Genomic DNA, 22,003 nt, shown 5'->3' on the forward strand with positions numbered 1-22,003 from the left:
GAAAAACCATCCGATCCCATGATTTCTTTGGTGGCTAGAATATCGCAGGGTTGGGACGAATCGAGCCCAATAACTATGGATCCGTTTGTAACTCGGTAATAGCTGTGAATAATGCGTTTATTTAACTACGTATACAGAACCTTGCTAGGGATGGACGAGCGATAGTTACGCGGTAAGCCCCGTATAATCCATAGGATATATCGAGTCCGAAGAGCGATCGTTATGACGCGGCACGCGAGGACATACGTTTATTCGCTGGTAGTAATAATTGCCATCAAACGACCCTCCGTCCACTCACGCCTCGAAGATCTATCGTTGTAAACGGATCTATCCCTTAGGATACCATCCCTTAGGAAACCATCCCTTGCCCAACCATCCCCATACACTTTACATTTTTGCACAAGTTTTTTGCCCTACTAATCAAAGTCAGATTTCCGTTATCGGGGGCACGTGTATGCAAAAAGAAGAACTATATCGTCTACGAGTAAGCATTATTATGCAACACTTGGATAAGTTCTTCACCTTGCACCCAGACACGAGATTGCTGAGGTCAGGTTGAAGATTACGGTGATTGGTGATATTATTCATCGTGGAAAATAATTTTAGGTCGTCTTTCTGAAGTATCTTTCGTTCATTATTCGTAATTCTTATCCAGCCAAGAATTTCCGACGACCCCGCGATAAACGATAAGCGAAAGGAAAGTGCGATTGCAACGTGTCGCGTAGTCTGGCCAGTTCATACAGAGAAACGATGCTCGAGAACTAACTTCTAGTTCCGTTCCATTCCCCATAATCACGCTATTACCTCGATTCGATGGAGCTAATACCCTCCCCGTGATGGCCGAATAAAACGAAATGAGGAAACAAAGGCGCGCCACCCGCAAAGGGAAACGGAAAATTACTTTTACTCGGCGGGGAACCGCACGTTCGTCACAGAGTTATTCCATAAGATCCAACGCAACCGTGGAAGCAACGGATAGTGCAATTTCAACCCATTTCCATTCCCTTTGCAGTTGGAGTCCGAGTCAGGCCGTGCTTTTCGCGAAAGAGCCATTCTCCGTCTATCGTCTCGACGATTCCTCGTTTCCATCTGGAAAGAAACTTTACTTCAGCTTCTATCTTACCTGCCTCGAAAAGTATTCCGAACTACGTCTATCCTAACCTCTGGATAAACAGCTCTCTGTTCTTTCTCGCAACATCTGAATAAATTCTTACATCTTCTATCTACTTTCGTGGCACAATCCTCTGTTTCGTGAATTTTATTTTATTTTTCAAACGTGACGCTAAAATACAGGATAAGGCTTAAAGAATCATCGACTTATCCTATGTCTTCACGAACAACTATCACGCGTCGAAAAGTCAGATATCTTATGGAATTTTTGTAAGGATTTATCGCTACCCAGAAAACAAATCCAAACGATACATTCGTTCCCCTGGAGAGACAAATTGAATAGCGGCACCCTGGTGGCTGCTCGTTTAATTCGTTGAACAATAATCGCATTTTCTCGATTCCCCGCCAACGTATCCGTGAGCGTTCGCGGAAACGAAGAACGCAATCACGGACCTCCGCTGCAACCGGTTGAATTTAACGACGCTTTTCTGTGTTAAATTAAAACGTCAGCTGTCGTCCACGCCACTTTTTCATAGCCTCGCAAAGGTAGCCAGCGAGTTTTGATTACTGGCTCGACTGGACGCTCGTCAATCCTTCGCCATCGTTTCGTTTTAATTCCAGAATCGTATCTGTATGCTATAACGATCTCAGAATTCGTTCTACCGACTTTGCGAACTCGTTATTATGGGCACTGTGAATGTCGAGCTATTCTCATCCTTCCATGAGTGGAAGAAGGATGGTGGATTTATTTTCTACTAACCTTTTTCTATTCTTTCGTATCGCAAACATAATTTTTATCAAGGTGGATCATCGCTGACCGCGTTGTCACAAGCATGAACACTTTCTTTCGATCGCTCGCCTGGCTCGGCCTGTGGATATCCGGGGATACATGTCGAGCTTGAAAGTCGGAAACGGAAACGGAAACAGGAAAACGGCACTACGAGAATCCACCTTCTGATCCGGAAAATCCTTTGTCCCGTCTCGTCCCGATCTCCTTTATCCTTTTATTTTCGTTTCCTGCGTTGCACCTCGAAGATGTCTATCCCCTTACCCTCCACGCCCGAGGCGTACGTTCCAAGGATTTCCATCCGCTATTTAACGTCTTTCGCTGTTATTCTCTTAACGCCTCGGGAATTCAGTTAATAAATCCCCGGCTGCAATTGACTCGGGCGAATTCCTCGATATCCGCCCGAGGCTTCCGATTCGCGAACCTTTTCTCCTTGAAGGAATGTTGAGCAGAAATCCCAAATGGTATCGTAAGTTTAACGATAGTGTTAGACTACGTCAGTCTCTGTTCGTCATATGTCGATCACGTATGGTCTTTAAGGAAGTGTAAACAAAAATAAAATTTTTCTCCTAACAATACAAAACCACTCTTTCAGACGCGAGACTCTTTCGAGGGTCGATGAATCAAACACACCGAAATCCAGGCCGCTGTTGAAAGTTAAATGTCTTACTAACGAGAAGAAGAAAACGCGAAGATCTCTGCGCGCCTGGCGAGTAAATCTTCGGAGAGGATATTTGCCGCCGTCATGAATATAAAATTGATTCGGCTCCGCGGGTTCCCTCGATGTCTGACCTCGTCATAACGCAGAGATCCAGATTTCATCTCGCGGAGTATACTCGGGTCAAGAGGATTCCCTTCCCTCGCTCGCGTATCCGTTTATCCTCTTCCCACCCGTTAGTCCTGGCTCGCTTTCTCGAGGACAAACGCGCGGAAAGATTGCGCGGTTCAAAATTGCGGCTGAGAAGAGTCCTCCGTGACTCGAGAGCGGGGTGGTGCACTTTAAAATCTTCGAACCTGCGACTGTTCCATCGCGAACGAGGCGATCCCGGGAGAATCCATAAAATCGATCGTGAATAAAATCGATCGTGAAATCGAACTGGGTGGAACACTTTGGGGACTGGTTATATTGTAACGAAAGTCATGCCTGTAGCCATTGAGCGTTGATGCGATGTGTAACGACTTGGACACTTCGATTCTTTCATATTTAACAAAATATATAAACGTGGAATCGATGATAGGAAGCTGAGAATGTTTGTATCGATGGCAGGGAATATCGAGGAAGACAACGTAGCCTAAGGGCGTCATATACCTTTGAGCTGGACCCGAGTTTAATGTTTGAGAAGCGAATAGATCCCCTGGGATAGTCTGTTCTTTATAATCGCATTGAAAAGCCCCGTGACGAGCTTTGGCCAATAAAAGCAGCTCCGTGGACATCGATCGACATTGTTGACTTGCGATTCGAGTCGAGCAAATAGCGAATTTTTGAAGCTTTTTTGCGAAAGCAATTTCCGGAATTCCAGTTTCATTCGTCAAAATCACTAAAAATTCCTTGAACATAGCCAGCGTTCGGGGAATGACCGACGATGCTTCAGGACTATAAACGGGATGCGCGGTTCCAGCAGCTGCGATCGCATTAGAATTTGCCATCTATGTGCTTAACGTTGATGCATTGTGCGGCTGTCAGTGTATACGTAAATTCTCAACAAATCCTCTTTATCGGCAATCCTGTACCAGCCATGGCAATCGATACTAGCTACCGAAACATATCGCCTATCCGTGACAAGTATTCAACACGATCATTTATCATTCTTTGTCGATTCGCGAAACACGATGTCGTTATTTATATTACAGACAAGGTACCAAACGAGCGCACGAATTTGTCCTGACACGCGCTGCTCGTCCGATGAATAACCAGACGGACGCTGTAAAAAAAAAAAAAAAAAAAAAAAAAACTGAAACAACTGTATGGCATTCATATAAATCTATATTTTTATTTTATCTATTCGAAATATTTCCCTTCTGCGTCGATACAGCGTCGAAAGTAATTAAACGATCGGGACGAATTTTTTAGCTGTGATTTTAACTTTGAAAATGTTTTTGTTCCTTTTGGCTGTTTTTGCTGTTTCAACTTCCCTTCGAACGAAACGAAAATTCTATTCACGGATCAGCCACCGAGGAAAAATCATTACGACCGTTTCGAGGAGGAAAAGAAACAAATTTCTTGCCCCCTAAAGACCGCCGCCAGCGCTTTAAGCCCTGTGTAACTAACGCGATTACTTACAGAGCTAAGCTTCCCGCGGATTTCACGGAGATAAAAGTTACGAGGAAACACGTAGGGGTCCTTTATCCGACCGTTACATCGCCGCGATGCGCGAGCCTCCGACATCAAGAAAAGTTGGATTTTCCGGTTAGACCAGATACCATGCGGAAAATATCGACGATGGACCTTGACCGTGCATACGTTAACTCGATCTTGACATCCGTGACGCTCGTAGATAATTTCAATGTCGACGATAACTGACCGTTCGCCAAACTCGTCACGTGATATCAGTTAATTAATGTCAACGACTCGACCAACGGGTAGGTCTAGGAAATGGTAAAATTAAATTCACATAGCGTTCTTGGATATTTAAAAATAAACGTTAACGTGTTTGTGAGATGTATATAAAATTGACAGAAGTAAAAACGGTTCGATTAAAATGGATTCAAAGCAGACTCGTTTCCTTCGATTACCGTTCTATTTACTATCGTACGTTTTAATCTACGTTCATTGATAAACGGCTGAAGAGCCAGGCGATCGGATTAAAAAAGTTGAGACCATTTGAATAAATAAGCAATCGACGGCCACGCGGGGAGAAGTAAAAGATGCAAAGGAGAATGCACCGTCGAGATTCTGTTTTGAAGCGGTTCGAGCGATTAGTTCATCGCGGTGAATATCAATTAAACGACCGACATAATTAGCGCTATAGCCGCGTGCGCGTATCCCTTTTACAGCGAGCTGCCTCGAGTGCTCGAGCTCGTAATTCACGGCTTATTATACGAAACGCTGCTTACGCTGGTGTTTCGTGCACACGCAAGCTCTGAAGCTTGTGCCAAGCGCGGTGGCATGGCGTGCCAGCTAAAGTATGATCTTAACTTAAAATTAACTTTTCTGTCGAGAGAGTTTAGGACGTTCGCGCCACTATTTCAAACCCTTATCTGTTGGTTGCGCGCTCCGTCTCTCTGCCTCCGACACGAATGAGCGCAACTTTTATCTAGACTAGTATTCCGAACGAAGAATTAGAAATTTTAGCCGACAGAAGGCACAAAGAACTCGAGTTGGGTTTTTGAGAACACGATTTCGAAAACAAAAGCAATTTCAAATAATAAATTCGAGGAACTGAAAGTATTATATATAGAGCGACTCCTTCGAATATCAAAATTTCCCTGAATACCTCTCGAATCGATGCGTGGGTGAACCGAAGCGTAATATTGTCTCTTCCTGGCAGCTGCACAGGCGGATCGCGTCAAAGTACGAAATGATAATACAGGATGCCTTCGCGGTACTTTAATAAAGAAACTGCACACTGCTGGTGGCTTGGCGGCAAGATCCGCGCCTGTTCTGAAATTTCATAAAGCGAGTCGAGCGTGAAATGTAATTTTACGCAACACCCTCTTTCGCATAAGCGTAAAACGGATATCGTTCTTAATTGATTCGACGAAGCGCGACGAACAGGATCGCTGATTCGTCGTTTTTCCTCGAAAACACTCCCCCCCCCCAGCGTCGAAGAAACTCGGTTGTGTACGTGCGAAAAGGGGAGAGGATGGGATTTTCAACGAAATTTCGTTTCACCTCGGTGGCTTGAAACTGTGCGTCCTTTAGTTTGAAGGGTCACGTAAAAAGGGTCGCGAGTAACTCGGTTTATCTTGTACGAAATTGTGAGGAAGGGGAGGGGGTGCATTTGCGAGAATGCAGTTTTCGTGCTTTAAGGGCTGTGACAGGCGTGGTAACCCTTTTCCTTTGGCGAACGACGCCTGGATCGCGTGGATGCGAAAACCGTGCACGCTAAAAGCGGGTAAATTAACACTTTAACGCCTCGGTCGTTTCAGCCGTTCGATCGTCACGGCCGGGGCTCAACCGCGTAATTATTTAACGTCCAGAGCCAGGAAAGTTTGTTATCAGAGAAAAGGATATTATAAAGGCCGAGTGATCCGTTTTCCAACAACGTGTCACTGAACTGTTCTCGAAGCAAATACCCGCGGGTAAGCTCTGACGGTGTTTATCTTTTCACCTAGGAACTAATTAATGATAGGAGTCGCTGTTTCGTTCGGGGGTTTAGAACAGCGATCAACGAAGCTCTTCGTCGCGTGTGCTTTTAATGGGTTATTTAGTATACACCGAAACGGAAGTTCGCGCAGAGCTTTTCCCAGATTTTAATATTTTAGTCGTCCATTAACTTCAGTAGCGGTTCTCTCGGGCTTTTGCCATCGTTCGCATGAATTTTCAGAAGAATAAACGAATATATATTCTCCTCTTTAAAACGTAAAGAATACATTTTTGAAAAACCGAACATCAACAGTTCTACGTTAAACATATAAATATAACAGTAATAAAGTTCGGTAAGCAAGGGTTATCCCTTTTAACAGCTTCGAATATTCTCCTAGGGTGCAGCGATCGAAGGGAAGGGTGGAGGATAAGCGATCGAACGTCTTCACGCTTTCTCGTTGAATTCAATTACGCTAATCGATTGATTTCTCGGGAGAGATATTCGTGGAGCGCATGGCAGCCCTTACACCGGCGTTAAGACCGTATAAAATCTGAACGGAGCTCGATGGGCGTGAGATTCATGGTGTTTCCACGACGGCGGTATTAAAATTCCTTCCGTGCACGTCGTTCGTGCTGTTTCAATTACTCGCCAACCCCTGGATGAGATTCGATCGCTCGCTCGATGGTTACAGCCCTATAATCTCGTTCGTTCTGGTCAAATTGGTCTGTATAAACAACGAAACAGTTTCACGTGACAAACTCATTCCATCTTTACGCGCCGCTCTTAAACAGAATTCACTGGAATAAAATAATTTTTTAACTCGAAGAAGTCTAGCAAAAAAGTATCCAATGTTTACCATATTTTTCAGTTTGTCGCGCTGACACAATCTCACGAATCACATCGGTTTCCGTTGACATGGCGCGGATTATGCAATTGATAGCGAAACAGAGGAAGAGGGTTAACGACAAGAAAAGAAGCGTATCAATCTTTGTAATTAATAATTTCAATTAGCGCGAGCATCGTAGCAGACTAATCGACGTCGATGTTTCAATAGCTTTCGTGATATTTCAGGAGAGAGGAACGAATTCAGGAGTACCTCGATTTCAATTAACTGGATTGCCGTTGTGCCGTCGTTCTTCCCTCCTCCCCCCTTTCTTCCACCCCTTTTTTCCGCTTCGTGCGACGATCGGGAATCGATAGCTCTGTCTATTTCGTTAATGTAAATTCGGTACTAGTTTCCACCTCGGAGGACCTGCTGCTGCTTTTTTTCTTTCCTTTCGTTGGCATTTCGATGCATTTTCATTTCTACGTTCCGTTACCTCCTTTCTTCGAGAAACCACGTAGACGCGGTTCGACCATGAATTAGATTTCTTGAGTCCGTCGATGTTTTATCAGCGATAGTCTGAGCAGAGCCAATCGTACTGCTTTGCCTCCTGGAAAAGATACGCTTTTGAATCGTCCACGCGACGGGAGTTCCTCCCTACGAAATTTCAATTTGAATTTTCCCCTAGGGCTCCGTACGCTACCTCGTGTGTGGAACAGAACGATTTCGTGGCTGGGAACTTCCGTTGAAACGGTTTACAGTTTAATTCGGGGCTGCTTCCTGGCAGTTTCTGCAGTTAAATTCACCGAGCTCGCAATCAATGGTACCAACCACCTGACTGTAACAAGAACATTAATCGGGTCAGTGAATCTCTGAAAATAAAACGTCTCTGGCTGTAAGCTGAATAAAACTGTACATTGTTTTTATGATCATGGTTCGCTACCACTGATATTCCGTATACCAGGTTTAGGTCCATTTCTGTAACAGAAATACTATTTTAAACGGAAATATGAAAATGTTGAACTACAATTTCTACGTAACGATGCATTGTCCGCCCCACCGTTCGAGTACTCTCGTTATTCGCCATATATGTATTCTTGTACACTCAATCATACCCCATTAGAGTCTATTGATCTAACTTACGGTAATCAATTTTCTTTCTCTCTGCAAGAGGTGTAGGTCGATCAGATCACTTTATGAAACGTCATCGCTCAGATTTAAAAAAAAAATCTCAGCTTCGATCATTCCTGGTAGTATCTTGATTCGTTCCAAAGTCCAACGTAGGCGATAAAGAAAACACGTCGCTAGGTGACCAACCGTACTCGCAATTGGTGTTATTATACGCTCTACTTTCCTGTATACGAAGAGCCAATTTCGTAAGTAGATAAATAAAATAAACTTGCTCTATTGTCGAGGATTCTCCTCTGGTTTCCACCGTGGATTCCCCGTTTTCGCGAGAGAAAATAATCGAATGGTCCCCAAAGGCAGAGAAAGAGGATAAGCCGGGAAAGTGGGGAAGCTTGTAGATCACCTCCGAAGTGTAAAATCCCCTTGGGGAGGATCCTCCGTGTACAGTGTTCGATCTTGAGGCGCCGAAGTACGCGTACTTCGTACTGCGTTCTTTCTTCCCATTCGACCCTGATCCGCTTACGCTCGATGGAAGTAACTTTAGTTGAGACTGGAGCAACGATACGATGCGCTCTGGCACACAACCTGCAGGAAACTTCTCCGAAGCCGCGTCTATTTTCGAAACTGGCTTCGCATCGACGGGCGAAACATATTTTTCGATAAACGTGGATCGTTTCCAAAGCAAACAACACTCGCGAGAGATGCGTGGCAACTCGAAAATTCAGACAAATTTCACACTTTCCGGAAATGTAATTTGCGAGAGATGCTGGGAATGTAGACATATTTTGGTTCGATGATAAACAGATCCCAGGGGCGAAATTTCACCCAAAAAATTGTTCGCGTGTTGGTTGCTCTCATGAAAATGTTTCAGAAAATTTTCACAGTTTACGAGCCCTTTTGCGGGTATATTTTTCATCGTTTTCCGAACGCGATAACAACGTTCAGGAAGGCTTATAAATTCGATATCTTTAGACACAGGACACGGATTAATAATGCACGGCAGAAAAGAATATATTATGTAATAAATTTAATTATATATTGTTTGTTTGGTTATTTTTCTTTCTCTCTCTCTCTCTCTCTTTTTTTTTTTTTTTTAATACGCCGAAAGCGTTGCGTATCGGCAATTACGCGGTCCGTTTCGCTTCCATACTTTGTTCAATCGTCGAGAGTGTGGGCTTTGGCAACAGGGTTGAAATACCCGCAACTCTTGATAAACAGTCGCTCTTTGTTGCCGTTCGTGCGAGAAATTTTCAGAGTCGCCGGTTTTTGTTGGGCGTCGAGGCCGCGTGTAGAGCATATAAAGAGACGGAGTATCAATCGGGACGAGAGAAATTCAAGGGAGTTTTAGGATTGCTCGTCGATCGATCGATCGTGACCGAACATTTTCAAATCCTTGGAATCCTGCTCGAGGCCAGTGAATAAAAAAATTCGCACGGGCCAGTGAATAAAAGAATTTAGTCGAGAACGGTTGCCTTTTCTGGACTAGCTTTTAACGTTTAGAATTTTAGCGCTATCTCTTTGACTATAAATTCGTCGCGCAGTCTATGCAACTATACGCATTATGCAACTATACGCATTATGCATCCATTATGCATTTAAAAACAAAAGAAATTTCGTTTTTGTTGCAGGTGAGCAATAACTTCGGCAATTAATTAATCAAATGGGATGACGCAGCCAGGTAACGTAAACACGGTGAATTTGTATGTCACCCTGACGTGGAAAAAAACCATAATGTGTATCGAAAATAAAATATAAAAAGACGCGGGTAAAAGGTGCGTACAAACAATTTTTATTATTCATTTCACATCGATGGAAGGACGAGACTCTTGTCGCTTCGTTTACTAAAACAAAACGGCTGGCGAGACTGGTTCAAATAGACCTCTCAAAAGAAAGCTTTGTCCTACGAAGGAAAACAGAATCCTTAGAAAAGACCAGGGAAACAGGCGCTGTGCTTCCATCCCTCGTTTCAGCCGTACTTCTTTCCTCGACTAATTTTGCATCGGAAGCTATGAAAGAATAATGGCCCGAGATGAGAGGAAACGATAGTCGGATTTTTTGTGCTCGGTGTTTCTTCTGTCTCGTCTCCGACGTCAGAAGAGACGCGGAACGAGCTTGAAACTCAAAGCGTCGGAGTCACGCTTCCGTTATTATACCTCAACGAGACGACGATTGTTTTACACGTTCAAACATCTCGCGAGTGGCCGAAAAATCGATGAAACGACGTAAAAAAAATTGAAATCTTTTTTTATTTATCTGAACAGAAGCTCTTTAGAATGAATATTCACCAAACGATACAAAAAGAATATGTTCCATGAATTCCACTTGTAATGCGTCCTTTTGTTTATGTGACACGAACCGAAATTTAAATATAGTACAGTGAGAATGTTAGAGAATAAGCTTTACTAGGGATAGTCTCGCAATATTACGCTGGTCTCGAATACGTTAACCCAGGAATCATCTTTCCAGCATCCAACTGTACGAACAGGTACGAGACCGCTAATTCAGAGGTGTCTGGATGCTTTACGTACTGTGCTTATGCAGTCAGAGGCGACGGGTTGCTCGTGTCTGCACTCGAGGCAATACGTTTGCGTCAGCGTGTGCACCCACGAGCCGTGCACGTGGAAACTGCTCTGTGGGTCATTATATAACTCGTTTAATCTCTCCCGCCGCATCCCTTTTCATCTTGAATCCCGACTGGCTAATTCGGACACGGACGCGTACGTGTTCTTGCCAGCAAAGTGTTAAGGCCTTCCATACATAAACGGCGAACGTTATTTCAAACACGAAATGAAAATAACACAAGGCGCGCTCATTATAAATTCTCGCGTGCGCATTTGTTTGTTCTTATCGCTCGTTTCGCTCCTACGAGGAAGTTTCGCTCGAAAATATTCTCGTTTCAATAATGCAACAAACGATTCCATCGCAACTGTTCGCTTGAAATGGATACTCACACTTTTTTACGTATCAATTTTTAGTAAATCGTATCGTAACATACGTAGACTCTCGGGTTGATTCTGAAACAAAAAAATCCAAACGTAAATAAATAACTAAGTAATAAATAACTCGTTCGAAGCTACAAAATTTGTATCCGTGAAAAATATTCATACAACTTCCATCGTTTTTAACGCTCCGAACCAGAATATCCACTTAATCGAGTCCACGGTTGCGCGGTGCAGTATTTGCTTACTACGCTTTATTCCACTCGTTCGTTATTTACATTTTATCAGGTCTGTTTTTCAGGTGCACCGCAAGCTCGTGAAACACTGTGAAAATAATATTCCGTGCGGCGTGCGCACAGTGGGGATAAGTAGAGCAGGTGAATAGGTGGTCGGGGGTCGTTACATGGGAAAGTGTTTCGCAACGATACCCGGACGACTCGTATAAATTCTTTTTAACGAGGTTAATAAATACTGCGAAGCAACTTCAACTCTCGTGTGACCGTCGCAGGATCTGCTTTCCGTCTACTTTGTTCGCCTATTAAGAAAGTTTCAAGTTCTATTCGCGTCTCGTTACCTGCCGCGCTATAATTTCGTTTCTCTTACCCGCCGCAAGATGTGCAAACACCGGAGAGGAACGTTCGCAAGATGGTGATCAGGATTTTGTTTACTTACGAACGATGACAGCCAACGTGCGTTCGATATTTATTAAGCTCTTAAACACTGGATTCTGCATTTTTAAATATCGTTTCTGTCGAGGTCGAGTGACAAGCGCGTACAATCTAATGAGTAACTTTCCATTAGAGAGTATCCAAAATGGAACGGATCGATTATTTTTATTTTGCTTTTAGTTTTCAGAAGAGTATCGAACATACCAATCTTTGAACATTGTCTCTGGTGACGCGGAAATTCGTTTGGACTCGCTCCGATCTGGCGTTTCGATTCTCTTTGTTTCTCTGTGTGCTTTTAACGTTCTTCGTTAAAAATTCTTTATCCGTTTACACGTTCACGTCAAAGCATAACAAAGCTTTTTGTTTTTCAACGACAAAGCTATTAATCGTGGGAGCGCCGTTCGCTAGCAGACAGGCCCAGCTACTGCAATGACTACGCAGAATTTCGCGGGCCACGCGAGACGTACGGTTCGTCGGTTGTTGCGTAATTGCCAGGGTGATTAAACGGGAGAATTAATGCATACCCAAAGCTCGCCAGAAACACACATTAATCTCGGAATAGTGCTCCGTTCGTTTTCGCCAAGGACCAACTCCAGCCATGCAATTATGCACTCTCGTGTCGGTCACGAAGGAGCGCAGCCAACCAACGAAAGAAACTAATTTGTCTTTGGAACACAAGTCCACTCCGAACTTCCTACGATACTCTACTGTTCTATTTAGAACAATACAGACCGATATGTCGACGACTATAAAATTTCATAAAAACGTGTAGCTTTGTTTTAGTACAAGGATGTGGTATGGTATATATGCAACATTAATTACAGAAAGTAATTGCTCTCCTTGGTCTGGTTTAAGCTATTTTTAAACGATCATTACCACTAAATTTCGATACAATTTCGGCGTTACGAGACTCGTGGTTCCTTATTGAAGCACGACAAAGGAGCTTACGACTCTTTGACCTCCACCGTCTTCAATACGGATCCTCTTTGAACAGATTATGCAAATACGAGCGAATCCTCTTACTGTCTACCGAGGTCGAAATAACTTAAGGCCATATAAAATCGATTAATCGTCTTTGTGAAAGTCGAGGGAACCGTTACTTGTAATTTTCCCCCTACATTTCGCGCAGGTAGAATTGATGGTAGATTAAAATGTTTGAGGTATGATCGCCAGGCTGCTCTTACTCTCGAAGTAGAACTTATTTCTGTTTTGATCATTATCTTCGTCTTCAGCCGCTTCGAAGGCGTCTTCCGGAGCGAGACAGTTCGAAGATGATCGATAAATTTCAGTCGTGGCATCTAACGCTGCGGGATATCGACGAACCCGCTGAAATTCGATCTAAATTCTGACGGATTACGGAAACTTCGGAGACCCTGTGCAATATGCTGCTTCGCTTGTGCTTCGGAATTAGCGAATAACCGAGAGAAACTTGTCGTAGTCGCGTTAACGATGATGAGGTTTCGGAACAAAGCGAAATGAAGCGCAGGGATGCTTGAATATTTTATTCGTTAATTAGAAATAAATTCGATAAAAGGATGGGGTCATGTGACGTGTCGAGCAGCGATCTTAGCGACTATTGGTAGGTTAAGATGCCTTTGTATAATTCACTCAGTAATTGAAATATTCGTTGAATATAAAGTAATCCATTCAGTTGTTGGATTTAGTCGGTATTCGACCTTCCTGTCTGACTGAGAATTTTCCCTATTTTTGATGGAGAGCGTAGGCGAGGCTTGAGGGGGCGAAAATACGCTTCGACGTATATAAGAGTAGATAGACCATCGAGGAAGACGAAATACGTACATCGACGCGAGGGAACGCGAATTCCGACGCCTTCGACTCGAATAAATGTTTCGTAGTGTCTCCGAGCAGCTTCCTATTCGACTCCCGGTAAACTTTCGACTTTTGTCTTCCTATCCCGACGATTTACATCTTATTGCCTTCCGTCTAGCTCGGTCCTTCGATCGACACCTTAATTCCAGACCGGGACTTGACGAATTTTTCTGTACCCAACAAGCTGTGAAAAATTTGAGAAGGAGTCCATTCAGCCCTTCGGTTAAGCAACGTTTTCATTCGGACAATGGCTATGTCAGACCTCGGTTAATCAGAACCAGCACTTAGTAACCAACTGTCCACCAAGTGAGACTGCTCTGCTCGTATATCTGATGGTATCTTGCAACTCAGGTGGCTACGATCGTCCGTAATTCGAGTCGTGAATTTAATATCGCGTTTACGTGACTGGTGCACCCACGGGAAGACCGCGCTAGGGAACAATTGGTAAGGCGAGAGTATAAAATATTTAAAGCGATACGTGGCACGTTCGCCTCGCAACGAGACACGCTTGATCTGTTCAGTATTTTTATGGACCGTAAAGTGCCGGAAACGAGGAAATATTGCTTGATAACTGGTTTCGTCTCTTCGCGAAATACGCCCAGATATTTTCCGTAAGTGTTCCGAGTGAGCCAATGATCCTTATCGGTTCACATAAAAATGTTGAAGTAATATATCTATGCGGGACTTCTTATTCATCCCCCATTGGCTCGAGGATCTTTCGGTTTCGTCGAGACGATTCGACGCTTTTATACCCCGAACGGTAAATGAGCGTCCTTTCTTCGATCTTAATCGTCGACATTCAAAGTCAAGAACTGGCTGATTAGCACGCTGCTCCGCTGAGAGCTTTTCACCAATTTCCAGCGTCTTTTGTGGCCTGAGCAGACGGAACAAGATATCCCTTTATATTCTTTTGCAACCAGCGACGCTAAAAACGGTCGGCTTTCAAGGAATTCTTCATAAAAGCACATCCTTGCCAAGTCCGAAAGGATTCGCTTACAGGGAGTCGCATTATGGAAATGCTGAGGAATCGATTCCTGCCCGTCGAAGGTCGAGATTGTTTCATGAAATCACGAGCGGCGCGGATATCCTCCTCGCAGTCGACCCTTCAAATTATCCAGACCTGTCCGAGGTGGAGAGATTGTTCCGCGAAGGAAAATTGGCTCGCGACTTCTATTTTTAGCCCTGTCCATCTCTTCTTTCCTTTTTTTTGCTTTCACGTTTTGCTCCCGAGAGATTTGAAACCTGTAGCAGTCCCACTTTCTTTGATGAGAATCAATCGATATACATCTCTCTCTCGCAAGTCTCGTAGTGAATTATATTAACTCAAGTTTTACGAACAAGCGCTCTTCCTAGCCATTTTTGATGCATAGTAATAAGAGAATTGTTCGCGTCGCGACAAGGATTTCATGCAAATTTGACTCGCGTTCTCGTTGAAGTACGTGTCTGTGCACCCTGTAGAAACGCGGATCGGGTGCACTCGAGGTATCGCGGCGCGTGGGAGCTTAAAGCTGGCGAGCACTTCGGGATAGAGACCAAAAATCGTGCCATCGAGGAGAAACGAGGCTTTTCCGCGCGGCACTCCTTCCACCCGAGCTCTTTTCTTTCATCGCGCGGGAGCCACTGACTGCATTCGAAACCGCGCTGCACTTAAGGAACTTCTCCAGGGATGAAATATTGCACGCTGTTAGCTAGACGGGCCAGAAAGCCGCCCTGGCGAGGTCGATGCGTGAAATACGAGCGTGGAAAGAGGTAAAAGCCAAGCCTTGCGTACTCGACTGACATTTCAACACCAGTGTGTAATTATTTCGTTAATCGACCGAAAACTGTGTCGCTTATTTTATCGCCGTGCGATGCAATTTGATTTCATACGGATAGGATATCGTGTTGTAGATGTATTCTTTTTTCTACGTTTCAATAATTTTCGAAGGGAAGTAAATCATCTGTTGAGAAGTAAATCATCTATTGAGAAATGAAAGAATTAAATTACCTCCTCGTTAAAAGAAAAACCTACGTATAACAAGATACCAATGTTGCTGCACGCATGCTCTCATTTTTCCATAAACGCATACAATTGTATCATTATCGAGAACGAATAATTTTGCATATAAACATCTAGAACATTTTGAAATTCGATACCTATTTCGAGAAAGCTTCCCGTGGAATATGCTCGTCCGCCTGAAATAAAACATGCATCTAGCGAGTGGTCACGGTAAATACCGGTCGGCGGGGAATATTTAATTAAAGTGTAACGTTAGCGCGGTGATAATTGAATTTCATAAACACGTGCGAATCTGGTGTCGCTTTAATTATTATGTATGACCACGGATTGTGCTGGAGCAACCGCTGCTTCGCGTACCAATGGTAAAATGAGCGAATAATTAAATAATAAATAATCCCCGATTCCCATTGGTCCTGTAGCATTAATGTTTTAAAAGCACCCCGTTTCGATATTTCTTTAGAATTTTCTGCTCGAGCGTCTCATAGAAAGTTCTACGAGAAAGTGGAAAGGTTTTTTCGGTCCTGCATTTTACGAAAGTCCACAATCGCATATTTTACATATGATAATGTCGCACGAATGGAAAGTTCGTCCCGTAGCAGAGGAAGTACGCGAATGTTCTCCTTTCATTGGCAGCACTCTCAAAAGTTGCGCTCGAGGACAAGAAACTTTCCCCTCTGTTCTTTTGCATCGTACGAACCATAGTCGGGCAAAATTCGATTGGAATAATAGACGACGACGATTTCTTTTGCACGAGCGGTAAAAGAATTATCGCGCAAGAAACCAGATGAATGAAACAATTCATTAAGTAATAATTCGATTCGTTTTGTCCGTTCGGGGGTCGCGAAAATTCAATCGCACGACTCCTCGATAAATGAATCGTCGAGCATCAGCGAGCACTGGCCTCGAAGGCCAATTTTCTGACGCAGAAATCTCTTCTGGCTGTTGTCGTTCATATCGGTGAAGTCGACTTCGAGATGGAACGAGGAAAGGAACGCGCTTGCAGGAAGAGAAATGAAAACTTTGCCCGTCGCGGTCTGCTTTCGTTTTATCGAGCTTTCGAAAACTTCGGGCTACAAGCTTTCTCGATGTTCGGAGAACAAATAAAGAAAATCCTACGTTAGTGGTATTAAACCGATAAATTAATACACGAGCCACCAAGGAAACGAAAACGGACGTCCGCAATTTTTTCTTTGCGTTACGTGACACGTCCACGATGTATCAAATAGCCAGCAAACAATATAAATGGTATTTTTGTGGTCTAATTAGCTGTACATATGTATATTGAGAGATGTCGTAGGGGTCTAATTAACCGATCCACGCCGCGTAAACGCTTGTCGTCCTAATTAAGCGGCTCGTATCCAGTAAATGCTTGTTTCATTATTTACCACGAACATCTGCGCGTGGTTTCGGTAATTGACATGTACTTTCCTGTGAAATTCGATCACGCAATCAATCAAATTACGAGGAACGACCGAAAACATGTTTGTTTACATTTTTGCACGTGTTGGTTTGACTAATGGGTTCGCGAAAATATGTTGACGTTTCGAACCCGAGTTCATACGTACTTTCTCTCGCTTTTAACGTGAAAGTATTTTTATTAAATTATCCAAGCTTGATCAGTCTGCAACGGAAAATATTCATAAACGAATAGTCGTGTCTCTTCGACGTTTCGAATATTGGAGGTTTCGGTGCAATTGACGCGTGCAAAAAAATTGTAAAAAAAAATACAGTTCTCGTTTACAGTGGCTCGTTAAAACGTCGCGGTTCGTTACGTTTAATATTTAATTCGCGACGAGAGAACGAGACCGGAGAGTCACGGACCGACGAAAAGAGTAAATTCAGAATTTCACGCAACGAAATGTGCATATCTAAGCAAGTATTCGTAGGGGGATTGTAATTTCGCGAGCAATTTGTGTGCCGCCGCGTTTCCAACTTGTAGTTGCGGGGACGCCGTGTTTAACTTAATTCCTCGTATCTGGTAAAAACTTTATTTAATAAAGACCGATGTTCGTCAGTCTCCACGTTAAGCATTGTTTATTACGTTCGTTGCGTCTGAAATTTTAGTTGGCCGCATTCATTTGTCCGTTGAATACCGTCGTCTGTTTTAAAAGAAGACGGCAACACTCCCTGATTACGTGCAACGAGTAATTGATAACAGTCTATATTACATAAACGGCGGACGGTTGTGCAATCGACGTAATTGTTAATGGCACTGTAGCATCGGTAACACGCAGACAACTGGTACCTAACACAATGATTATACCCTACTCGTCTCGCATGCGTGCCCACCGTACACAGTCAATTCACACATGTCATTTTTAACGTAGTATTTCCTACATTGCCATCGTTGTCATTTCGATTTTATGTTTCATCCTTTCGTGCCGAATTTTGCAGACTCCTGACTCCTTGATCTTATCATAATATAAGTTCGCAGCCATTAGCTCGCCATTACTCGCGACCTGGAAGGAGATAGAAGAAGACGAAGTTCCGTCGATCTCCCTCTGTACAATCTTAGAAACTAAGTACGAAAAGAACAAATTGTCGGGAGAATCCAACTTTCCAGTAATAATAGTAATCGTGTTGCGGCAGCCAGTGCTCGCGGCCAAGAAAGAAACTGTATCGGCGTACTAAATGCAAAGTCGATAGTTATTGAACTCCGCGTTGGTAAAGCAACAAAAAGAAGCGTCGAGCTCACAGAAGAACGAAGCAGAGGGAGGAGAGTGCTATCATATTTCCGGTCGAGTAGCTGTTTCTTCGCATAAACCAGTACGCCACGACCCTCGCACCTCGACTTTTCTCTCTCGAGTCTTTCCTAGTTTCATCGACTTATTTATCCGACTCCTTTTCACATACCTCGCCTGCGTAGTATCTTCTAACCGTGCACGCCCATACGTGCCTCTCGAGTTATCGGAACACGTATCTGTTGCGACGAAGATGCCGTTGGATCGAACTGGGAAACTCCGCGAGAAGAGAAAATACCTTATCCGCCGTACATACAACACCCGACAGAATTCCCCTGTAGCTTGTTACACGTGCAGCCAACGAGACTTTTTTTATTGCACACCCGTTTGCCAAAATCCCCTATCTCTTGGAAAGAAATAATAGAAAAGAAATGTTAGAAAAACTTCAAGATACCAAAGAGAGCATGTTTTATCGAAACGTAGACGTTTCATTTGGGTTGGTTACATTCTTGAATGCGTGGTTCTTCTAGAGTTAATTAACCGTATTGAAATTGCCAATTTATATGGTAAAAGTAATGCGAAGACCAGAAAAAAAGTAACACGCGAGAGATCGAAGCGAGCTGCGTTCGGAAGCGAGTTTAAGAGATAACGCGGCTCGTTCTTGAAAAATGAGATGCTCCGCGGAAAATGTTCCATCGAACCTCCTTTTACCCAGATGAACACCAATCTTTGCTCCGCGCGTACGAGATGCCTCGTAAAGACAGCGCCGTAAACGATAACAGTAACGAAAACCTCGTCCGTTAGCTCGTCTCCGAAACATTTCCATAGTCGTTCCAACGAGTCGAAGGAAGCTTTTTCGAAAATGCGTTTACCAATGAATCTCGAGCCATGAAAGTAGATCCTGAGTCGTACATTCCTTCAATAGGGCCAATTTTTCGTCCCCTAAAAATGATATTTCCCGTTTCCATCGATATTGTTTTGCTTTATTGTAGTAAGTAAAAAAATAAAATTCCCGGTTCCCTTCAGCATCGTTCGCTCAGATTTTGACATTTTATTTATCAACGACAGACGAGAGCGGAATTTCTCTCCCGTTCCGGTAGGAAAACAATCCGTCGAGGATGGAAACGTTTTAGTTTTAAAACGCGCGACAAATCTCTTTCTCTCTCGTGTTCCGTGATCCGGATGCAAAGTGGCGTGCAAACGGTCGCAGAAACACTTCCGGGAGGCGAATCCGTTTGGAAATTCCCGACATTTTTCCGGGTAGCGAGACCCCCGAGATCAGCGACTGAGTTTTCCAGCAAACATCGCGACGTCGACGACGTAATTAAGCGAGTATTTTAAAAGTGAGGAATCTGCGAGTGTTCTAAGGAACGGAGGGTTGGTCTTTGGAAAAACTCGTACGTCGTACAACGTAGAAAACGTATGCAGAGTGTATTTCACGAGTCGATAAAGGAATATTAATGATTCCGTATGAACGAGGGTGTATATTCTAGGTACGATGTGAGATCTGCAATTTTATGACGATACTTTTATTATTTAAAATGTTCCACGAGAACAGTTCTCGAAAAGGTCCCCGATGTTTTATCATCGCGCCGGAGAATCATGCTACGATTACAAGCGGCGTACCGAACTTCGAGGACAATGTTCGAATGGAAAACACGTATCGCAATAACAATGCAATGAAAACTGATTCGTATCGAGAAACGACACCCTGGGCACGATGGAGTTAATGGGTTTCCGCGTGTAGCAAACGGCAGGGTCATCCTAGGCGTATCGAGATCGCAGTTCGCGAGCAATTTGCTGAAAAAGATGAGTCAAAAGAGAGGACAGGTCGGTCGCGTGGAAAGTCGCTTGGTTTGAGTGGTTTTGTTCCCCGATGAAAGAGGAAAAAGCCCAGCGACTGGGGAAAGTTTTTACGTTCTTGTGCCGGCTTCCCTAACGACCCTCTCGAGCCCTTTGCAAGGAGTGGACCGGTTGAGAAGTGGGTGGTTGGTCGTGGAAAGCAGAATAGAAGTGAAATAGGACGAGAAGGCGACGGACACGAGACATCGTCGCGTCGAAAAAGTTGCGATACGTGCCGAAGTGGTCAGGGCCCCGACGAACCGTGTTACCGTTCCTGAAGAGCCTCGATTATGCGACAGTCATTAAGCCGTCGTCCATCGCGAGCTTGACAGTACTCTCGAGAAAAACTCGCGAAGAAACGAGAAAGAACGAAACAAGAAAGACGAGGATGGTGGGGAAGTCGTCGAGGGACCAAAGAGGCGGCTGCGATTCTTGTTGCGAGGCTCCAGGCAAGGGCTCCGTCTATTTGTTCAAGTTTTCTGTATGAGAATATTCACTTGACTGATTCGAACAGTCGACGTATATACTTGTCGTTGATTTATGTTTTCAATGTTTAGCACGATTTACATGCGTTTCGGTAGCGGTGAGATTCGAATCTTCGTGTTCGCCACGCACTTGGTCCCTCGCTCTTCCTTAGTTCGATTTTATATATCGTGAAAACTACATGTAAGAAATCAAGTTATGTAAATACATACTTCGAACGTGTCATGTTTTCTTGTTAGTTGTGGGATAAGATAATTATCTGACGTAGACGCTGAAAGATGTGAATTTAAAAACGCAATAACGACATACCACCCGGGGCATAATTTAATATCCATAATTAAGTCTGTTTCCTCAACGTTCTCTGTTTACCAATCGACGGCGGATGAATTTCACTCGAGTAACTCCTACTATGGAGGTTTTGAAGCATGTACTCAATTAGGTTACGCGTGTAGACGCCTGGTATAAGTACAAATTGTAACCTTTAGTCAGCCCCGGGCAATTTATCGACCGAAATTTGGCAGGTTTCCGCCGACTCGTGCTCGCAGAGAAACTATAAAAATCCGGTGCGATCGCATACGCTCATTTCTGTCGAGTGTGTGTGTGTGTTCTGTAAACTCTCTCGAAATGTTTCAGTTTGCAGCGAAATTGATCAAAAGAGGTACGTACGCCTAAGACTAGCAAATTGAGGCGAACTTTGTGAGTTCTTTTTTATTCGTATATCGTTGTATGTACACGTCTGAAATTCAGTATACGTACAGAGTAAGAGAATTTAACGACGGTTCTTTTCTCCGATTGCGATTGTCAGAATGAAGGAAACGATGAATACCTGTCGCGTACGCAAACGGGCCAACGGGAGTCCCATGGTCGAACGCGGTATAAATTTTCCCGCAGCCCTTCGAGTCGGATTCGTGCGTCAACTTGTCGATACACGCGACAAAGAGACGCTTTCAGAAAAGATAGGACGATTTATTCGTCGAAATTCAAGTCCGTCGAACAGCTTTGTGCGCTTCGTACTCCATTACGCGGTGGAAGAGCAATACGTCTCCGGGAGGAAATTCGTTCGACTATTACACAGCGATCGAGCGCCGTGTTTTCCACGGTCTTTGGGCTCTTTGTGCGTATAGGAAAGCTGTCGAATGTCGTTCGACCAGAGGGGAACAAAAGTTTATTAAACGTCGCGTCCACCGAATAAGCGAAACGATCGTTAACTTCGTCGACGGCGACCAGCCGTTGGAAAATCGGATTTGCGTCGTTCACCATTTGAAATCTGCTCGTTTGTCTTTGTTTCCCGTACTCTCGGTGCCGTCGAGGTTAAAGGACAACCGACGACGTACAAATGGAAACATAAAACCGCAAAGGAAGCGCAGCGAAAGGTCAGGCGAAGGTTCGCCATCGTTACTTTGCTTCGGTGCGTTCAAATCGAGATGAAAAGGGTTTGCCAGGGACGAATATTGCGAACAGGAGCG

General features: G+C 43.9%; 1 protein-coding gene and 1 long non-coding RNA gene across 2 annotated transcripts in view; one reads left to right on the top strand and one right to left on the bottom strand.

Annotated features, from left to right (window-relative positions):
* The window catches only part of LOC128877658 (E3 ubiquitin-protein ligase MYLIP), a 91,469-nt gene that overhangs the window by 48,251 nt on the left and 21,215 nt on the right, over positions 1-22,003 (top strand). The window lies entirely within an intron of this gene.
* On the bottom strand, positions 121-9,638 carry LOC128877659 (uncharacterized). The gene is made up of 4 exons (XR_008457278.1): positions 8,111-9,638; positions 7,884-7,945; positions 7,671-7,805; positions 121-7,577 (listed from the first exon to the last, which is right to left on the bottom strand). It is a non-coding gene; the product is annotated as an uncharacterized LOC128877659 (long non-coding RNA).

This window comes from Hylaeus volcanicus, chromosome 5, assembly GCF_026283585.1.
Source record: "Hylaeus volcanicus isolate JK05 chromosome 5, UHH_iyHylVolc1.0_haploid, whole genome shotgun sequence".
Classification (NCBI taxonomy): domain Eukaryota; kingdom Metazoa; phylum Arthropoda; class Insecta; order Hymenoptera; family Colletidae; genus Hylaeus; species Hylaeus volcanicus.